Source organism: Heliangelus exortis, chromosome Z, assembly GCF_036169615.1.
Source record: "Heliangelus exortis chromosome Z, bHelExo1.hap1, whole genome shotgun sequence".
In the NCBI taxonomy this organism is placed as follows: Eukaryota; Metazoa; Chordata; class Aves; order Apodiformes; family Trochilidae; genus Heliangelus; species Heliangelus exortis.
Window position 1 is genome coordinate 28,939,423 of NC_092454.1, and position 7,960 is coordinate 28,947,382.

General features: G+C 55.0%; 2 long non-coding RNA genes across 2 annotated transcripts; both read left to right on the forward strand.

Moving 5' to 3' along the window:
- The first annotated feature begins 1,634 nt into the window (after positions 1-1,634).
- Positions 1,635-2,477, forward strand: LOC139789675 (uncharacterized). Its single transcript, XR_011723221.1, has 2 exons — positions 1,635-1,697; positions 2,086-2,477. It is a non-coding gene; the product is annotated as an uncharacterized lncRNA (long non-coding RNA).
- A 1,183-nt stretch (positions 2,478-3,660) lies between these two features.
- LOC139789967 (uncharacterized) lies at positions 3,661-4,829 on the forward strand. Its single transcript, XR_011723317.1, has 2 exons — positions 3,661-3,779; positions 4,172-4,829. It is a non-coding gene; the product is annotated as an uncharacterized lncRNA (long non-coding RNA).
- Positions 4,830-7,960: the final 3,131 nt, after the last annotated feature.

Genomic DNA, 7,960 nt, shown 5'->3' on the forward strand with positions numbered 1-7,960 from the left:
TGGAGGAGGTGGAAAAGGCCTCGGGAAGCAAGACGGAGGAGGATGTGGAGGAGGAGGAAGAGACAAAAGAGGAGGCGGTGGAGGAGCAGAAGAATTGGTCTTGGAAGTAGAACATTACTGCATTACAGAACGCAGAGGAGAAAAGTGAGGACGACATCAGATCTGGAGACCAAAACATGCAGCTACTACTCGTGATGCTCTGATTTCTTAGTCTATTCTTTTCTTCCTCTGCCTCCTCCTCCTCTGCCTCCTCCTCCTCCGCCTCCTCCTCCTCCTTCACCTCCTCCGCCTAAGAATGAGGACGATGGGACAACAGGTAAGTACATGCGAGGGGAAGGAGGCAGAAGGTAAGTAAATCACAAGGAAAAGAATTAAGGAAGAAAAGAATACATAAAAGCAGGTAGCAAAAGACAGTTGACTGATGAGAATGCCCAGAAGAAAAGCAAGGATGAGATGGGAGCCTGAAAAGAAAGCATCCAGAAGAGGAGGAAGAAGAGGACGAGGCAACGAAGGAAGTGGAGCCGGAGGCACAGGTGAAGGAGGAAGCCGCGGAGGAAGAGGCGGAGGACGGGGCGGACGAAGAAGAGGAGGAGGAAGAGGAGGAGAAAGAGAAGGAGGCTGAAAAGGCTGAGGCGGCCGCGGAAGAAGAGGATGTGGAGGAGGAGGGGTAGAAAAACATCAACTTTGAAAGAAGAACATCAGGAATAATTATTCAAAACGGAAGATCCTAAAGATGATGATGATGATCGTATAAGCAAGATTCGTAAAGAAAAAAGAAAGGAGAAAATGAAGGAGGAAGCAAGGGAGGCAAAAGAAAAGGACTGATGAGAATGCCAAGAGGAAAACTGAGGATGAGATCGGAGCCTGAGAGCAAAACATGCAGAAGAGGAGGAAGAAGAGGAAGAGGTGAAGAAGGAGGTGGAGGCAGAGGAGGGGAGAAGGCAAAGGAAGAGGAAGAGAAAGTGGAGAAGGAGGAGGCCGCAGAAAAGGAGGCGAAGGAGGACGAGAGGAGAGAAAGAGGTGCAGGAGGAGGAGGAGGCGGAGGAGGAGGCGGAGGAGAAGGAGGCACAGAAAGCAGAGGATGTGGAGAAAGAGGAGGCGGAGGAGGAGGAGGAAGAGGACGAGGACCGGAGGAAGAGGAGGTGAAGAAGGAGGAAGAGGAGGAGGAGGAAGAGGAGGCGGTGGAGGAGGAGGTCGAGGAGGAAGATGCGGAGGATGCGGAGAAGAAGGAGGCAGAGGAGGAGGAGGCGGAGGAGGCCGAGGAGGAGGAGGCAGAGGAGGCGGAGGAGAAGGAGGCAGAGGCGCAGGAGGCGGATGAGCAGGAGGCAGAGGCGCAGGAGGCAGAGGAGGAGGAGGCCGAGGAGGCAGAGGAGGCGGTGGAGGAGGAGGCCGAGGAGGAGGAGGCAGAGGAGGCGGAGGAGGAGAAGGTGGAGGAGGAGGAGGCCGAGGAGGAGGAGGCCGAGGAGAAGGAGGCAGAGGAGGCGGTGGAGGAGGAGGCCGAGGAGGAAGAGGCGGAGGATGCGGAGAAGAAGGAGGCAGAGGAGGAGGAGGTGGAGGAGGCCGAGGAGGAGGAGGCAGAGGAGGCAGTGGAGGAGGAGGCCGAGGAGGAGGAGGAAGAGGAGGAGGAGGCCGAGGAGAAGGAGGCAGAGGAGGCGGTGGAGGAGGAGGCGGAGGAGGAGGAGGCAGAGAAGGAGAAGGTGGAGGAGGAGGTGGAGAAGGCGATGGAGAAGGAGGAGAAAGCGGAGGAGGCGGTGGAGGATGCGGACGACAATGCACGGGAGGCGGAGGAGGTGGAGGAGGTGGAAAAGGCCTCGGGAAGCAAGACGGAGGAGGATGTGGAGGAGGAGGAAGAGACAAAAGAGGAGGCGGTGGAGGAGCAGAAGAATTGGACTTGGAAGTGGAACATTACTGCATTACAGAACGCAGAGGAGAAAAGTGAGGACGACATCAGATCTGGAGACCAAAACATGCAGCTACTACTCGTGATGCTCTGATTTCTTAGTCTATTCTTTTCTTCCTCTGCCTCCTCCTCCTCTGCCTCCTCCTCCTCCGCCTCCTCCTCCTCCTTCACCTCCTCCGCCTAAGAATGAGGACGATGGGACAACAGGTAAGTACATGTGAGGGGAAGGAGGCAGAAGGTAAGTAAATCACAAGGAAAAGAATTAAGGAAGAAAAGAATACATAAAAGCAGGTAGCAAAAGACAGTTGACTGATGAGAATGCCCAGAAGAAAAGCAAGGATGAGATGGGAGCCTGAAAAGAAAGCATCCAGAAGAGGAGGAAGAAGAGGATGAGGCAACGAAGGAAGTGGAGCCGGAGGCACAGGAGAAGGAGGAAGCCGCGGAGGAAGAGGCGGAGGACGGGGCGGACGAAGAAGAGGAGGAGAAAGAGAAGGAGGCTGAAAAGGCTGAGGCGGCCGCGGAAGAGGAGGATGTGGAGGAGGAGGGGTAGAAAAACATCAGCTTTGAAAGAAGAACATCAGGAATAATTATTCAAAACGGAAGATCCTAAAGATGATGATGATGATCGTATAAGCAAGATTCGTAAAGAAAAAAGAAAGGAGAAAATGAAGGAGGAAGCAAGGGAGGCAAAAGAAAAGGAATGATGAGAATGCCAAGAGGAAAACTGAGGATGAGATCGGAGCCTGAGAGCAAAACATGCAGAAGAGGAGGAAGAAGAGGAAGAGGTGAAGAAGGAGGTGGAGGCAGAGGAGGGGAGAAGGCAAAGGAAGAGGAAGAGAAAGTGGAGAAGGAGGAGGCCGCAGAAAAGGAGGCGAAGGAGGACGAGAGGAGAGAAAGAGGTGCAGGAGGAGGAGGAGGCGGAGGAGGAGGCGGAGGAGGCACAGAAAGCAGAGGATGTGGAGAAAGAGGAGGCGGAGGAGGAAGAGGACGAGGACCGGAGGAAGAGGAGGTGAAGAAGGAGGAAGAGGAGGAGGAGGAAGAGGAGGCGGAGGAGAAGGAGGCAGAGGCGCAGGAGGCGGAGGAGCAGGAGGCAGAGGAGGAGGAGGCCGAGGAGGCAGAGGAGGCGGTGGAGGAGGAGGCCGAGGAGGAGGAGGCAGAGGAGGCGGAGGAGGAGAAGGTGGAGGAGGAGGAGGCGGAGGAGGAGGAGGCCGAGGAGAAGGAGGCAGAGGAGGCGGTGGAGGAGGAGGAAGAGGACGAGGACCGGAGGAAGAGGAGGTGAAGAAGGAGGAAGAGGAGGAGGAGGAAGAGGAGGCGGTGGAGGAGGAGGTCGAGGAGGAAGATGCGGAGGCTGCGGAGAAGAAGGAGGCCGAGGAGGAGGAGGCAGAGGAGGCGGAGGAGAAGGAGGCAGAGGCGCAGGAGGCGGAGGAGCAGGAGGCAGAGGAGGAGGAGGCCGAGGAGGAGGAGGCAGAGAAGGAGAAGGTGGAGGAGGGGGTGGAGGAGGAGGTGGAGGAGGAGAAAGCGGAAGAGGCGGTGGAGGATGCGGACGACAATGCACGGGAGGCGGAGGAGGTGGAGGAGGTGGAAAAGGCCTCGGGAAGCAAGACGGAGGAGGATGTGGAGGAGGAGGAAGAGACAAAAGAGGAGGCGGTGGAGGAGCAGAAGAATTGGACTTGGAAGTAGAACATTACTGCATTACAGAACGCAGAGGAGAAAAGTGAGGACGACATGAGATCTGGAGACCAAAACATGCAGCTACTACTCGTGATGCTCTAAGTCTATTCTTTTCTTCCTCTGCCTCCTCCTCCTCTGCCTCCCCCTCCTCCGCCTCCTCCTCCTCCTTCACCTTCTCCGCCTAAGAATGAGGACGATGGGACAACAGGTAAGTACATGCGAGGGGAAGGAGGCAGAAGGTAAGTAAATCACAAGGAAAAGAATTAAGGAAGAAAAGAATACATAAAAGCAGGTAGCAAAAGACAGTTGACTGATGACAATGCCCAGAAGAAAAGTAAGGATGTGATAGGAGCGTGAAAAGAAAACATCCAGGAGAGGAGGAAGAAGAGGATGAGGCAAAGAAGGAAGTGGAGGCAGAGGGAGGGAGACTCACCTGTGAGGACAGCTTTGTTGGGTACTTGGAGAGGTAAGCATAGACTTTTCTGTGGGCTTATCCTGGATTTATACAATACGGTCATCTTGTCAGACACCTGAAAAAGGACAGAATGAGGGATCAATTGAAGGAAGCTTCTCAGCTTAACAAGCTCTCTGCATTTTTAGATTTTTTAACTGTAATTTTGAAATAAGGAGAACAACCTCCCCTTCCTCTACTGCATCTTTCTTCTCCCCGCATCCTATTGTCCCATCCTGCTGTAATTCCTCTGCTAGCCCCTTCGAACACAAGGACAAAGAAGAGATAAAAAACAGTCTCAGATCTTTTGCTGCTGGAGCCACAGCCCAAGCACCGTAGCAGCTCCTGGGCTTACAAGTCATCCAATGGTCTAACACGGGGTGGCTGAAAATATCTTTGTGACTGTTCTGTTGAAGGACTGGAATCCTGGAAAATGTACGAGCAACCAGAGATTCCCAAGGAATATGGACAGCAGGGATAGAAAACCTTCCTCTTTCACCTGAGCAATACCTGACTCCCATACCAAAAAAAGGCTTTCCCACCCAGGGCATTTTGGGACTGCAGCAGTAGCCCAGGTGCTGCTGAACAATTTCTTGGCCCCAGCAACAACTGGGCTGCAGCCCCCCCAAAAAAATACCACGCCTTGCCTGCACTTCCTTCAGCCTTAGTGAATATTTCACAAGGACGTCCATGAGCAACAAAACTGTCTCCTGGTGAAATTCTATCTCAAAGACTGAGACAGCCCCCTAGAACAAACCACCCCACTCATGGAAATTTCTTAGCAGGAAATAAAAAACATGACCTCAACTCTTTTGCAGCCTCCTCAGTTATTAAAATTCACTCAGGCTGGGGCACAGCCAACACAACCAATGCCTCCGGAAAGGGCTCTGCATCCCTTCTCCCTGGCGAATGACATTAAGGTAAAAGCACAGAAAAAAAAGAAGAACTTACTTTTTCGGTCACAGGTACCTGAATTAAGAGACTGGACTGGTGGATCCAGTGGCAAGTGGCTCAGGTAGAACTGAGAGATGTGATCTGGGGTAGGGTTCCCTCACCTGACCAAGCTGTCAATTGTAAAAAGAGGAATTGAAACCTTCACTTGGACCTTCCATTTTCAGGGGCAACCTAGGGTTGCACCCTCTTACTGTGCCTGGTGTGCATTAAGCGATGACGCTGGACAATAAAAACCAGGCTTTGGAGCCCAAAATGAGCCTTTGGAAGCAAAACCAAAGACTTTGGAAGGTAAGAACAATCCTTTGGACACTGAAAACGTAGCCTAAAAATTGGCCAAATTTTGGCCTCATTGAGGGCCAAATGAAAACGCAGGCTGTAAAAAACAGCCTGCAAGTAACAAAAGGCAGGCTGGGATGCTACAAATTAGGATTCTGACCCTAAACAGGCGGCTTTGGGCACTTTGGCCAGCACTTTGCCATAGAAGCAACAAATGATGCTTTGGACCTGAAAACTAAGGGAAACTCCTCTTTCCTTGATGGCCACAAGAAATGAAGCTTTTGTCCCAAACACAGCCTCTGGGTACCCCACTGCAGGCTTAAGCTTTACAAGAGCGTTTCGATGCTCTAAATGTATGCTGGGAACCCTTAAAAGGAAGACCATTAAAAAGAGGCGTTGGGACCTCAGAATGAGGCTCTGAGTCCTACAAGAGGGGGCCAGCCCTCCTGTACTACACGCACCCTCTCAGGGGGGAGGCCCTGGGGAGCCATCACGTTCTCCTCCTCCTCGTCCTTCTCCTCACCACCCTTCAAGCTGCTGCAGGCTTGCAGCTTGGGCTGCAGGGAAGGAACATGGGTGATGTGATGGCAGGCAGCCCCATGGCGAGCCTCAGCCCCCTCACCTATCCTTCTTTGCCCCGCTGCCATCCTGGCAGCCTCACCCTCACGTCCTCCTCGTTGCTCCGATGCCAGCAGCAATGGCAGCGAGGAGCCCAGTGGCCCATGGCTCTGGCTGAGGCAGTGGCTCCCACGGAGACAGAGAGAGAGAGAGAGGGGGGCTCCAGAGCATGGCGGCAGCCCCGCAGTGGAGGGGGGAGGAGTGCGGAGGGGGGAAGAGGGGCCCCGGGGTCGGGGGCTGCTCGGAGGGGCACCAGGCCCCACCTGCGCCACGGCCCAGCTCGGCCTGCCTGTCGGCACAGCCCGCCTTCCGCTCCCCTTCTCTCCGCTGCCATAGGTCGCCACGGCTCTCAGTCTCCTCTCCCCAGCTACCTCTGCCTCTCATTCGGCCCATGGGCTGTCACTCTACCTCGGCACCTAAGGCTCCCGCCCTTCCCTGACGGCTGCCTCTCCTTGCTCACTCTCCCCTTCCCCACCAATCCCTGAGGGGATCTTTCCTCGGACTGGCTGTCTGCAATTGCCCGCCCTCCGTTGCTCTTCCCACCAAATGATGGGGCAGACACATTCTCAATCATCCGTGTGCCGCTCCCCCCCAGCCCTGATTGCTGGAGCCCGCATGGCCGCCCCTGCAGCCTGGCCGGGGCTCCTGACTCCCGTCCCTTCCCTGCCTGACAGCCGGGCTGGCTGCTTACAGAGCGGTCACCTGCCTGGGCCCCGCCTGGCTCTGTGTCCCCTCTCCCGCCCCCTCGCTCGGCTGCTGTCCCTCCCTCCCTCCCTCCCTCCCTCCACCCTCGTTCCCGTGTTGGCCTCGAGGGGCTCCGTCCCTGCCGCAGGTGCGGCCCGGCTGAGGTGTGGGACGGGGCTGCTCAAGGGGTGGTGGTCGGGACCTCCTTCAGTGGCTCCTTCAGTGGCTCCTTCAGTGCCATAGGGTGCCGCTCAGCTGCAGCTGGGCCCTGCCGCGGCAGCTCCGGGAGTGACCGGAGAGCTGGGGAGGAGAAGGAGGTGGAGACAGAGCCCCGGGCACAGGCACCCCAAAGCCCGAGGCCCCTGAGCCCCCCCAGCCCCTCCCGCTCACTGCGTTTGCCACGGCCCCAGCACCTCCCCTGAGGCCTTCTGCAAGGAAACTCTGTGTAGATCGGGGAGCTCGGGTGTGTGACTCGCAGCGTTTGTAACACGTGCGAGCCAGGGCTCGACCTCGAGTCTCAGCGGGTGCTTTCTGCCAGAGGCTGCAGGGGAGAGCACATTTTTTCTCTCCTGTCCTGTTCGGGACAGGGAAAGGTCCCAGGGCCTCGGCGTGGACTGACTATCGCTTTATCTGCTCAAAGGCCTGGTGCTGTTTAGGGCCCCATGTAAAACCATTTTTCTTTAGGAGGACATCATAAAGGGGTTTGACAATGGGAGTGTACCCAGGAATGTGCATCCTCCAAAATCCCACCGCACCAAAGAAGGTCTGTGTCTCTTTCTGATCAGAGGGTGAAGACGTGGTTGCAGTTTTGCTGACCGCATCCGTAGGGATGTGCCGGCGCCCATCTGGCCATTTAACTCCCTCCCAGGATCTGGATCTCTGTGGCAGGTCCCGTGACCTTGTTTCATTTTATAGCAAAACCAGCTTCTAGCAGCATGCAAATTACTTTCCTGCCTTTTTCAAGGATTTCTTCAGCTATCCTACCCCATAGAGCAATACCCTCAATGCATTGCAGATGGTCTGGAGCTCCACCCTTCTCCAGTGCAGTGTGAATCAGTCCATTGCAGATGCTGGGACTGTGCTTCTAGCCCTCAAGTAGTTTGTTCCAAGGGTACTGGATGCCCCTCCAGGTGAAATCAGATTGGGGCCTGCACTCTGCCACTATGGGAATAGAGAAAAACTCTTTAGCCATGTCAGTAGTTGCATACCATCTGTCTGCCTTTGACTCCACTTCATACTGAAGCTCCAACGTATCTTGAACAGCAGCACTCATTCATGGTGTAACTTCATTTAGACCATGGTAGCCCACAGTTAATCTCCATTCTCCATCAGGCTTCCACACTGGCCATATAGGACTCTTGAAGGGTGAGCAAGTCTTGCTGATCACCCCTTGGATCTCTAATTGG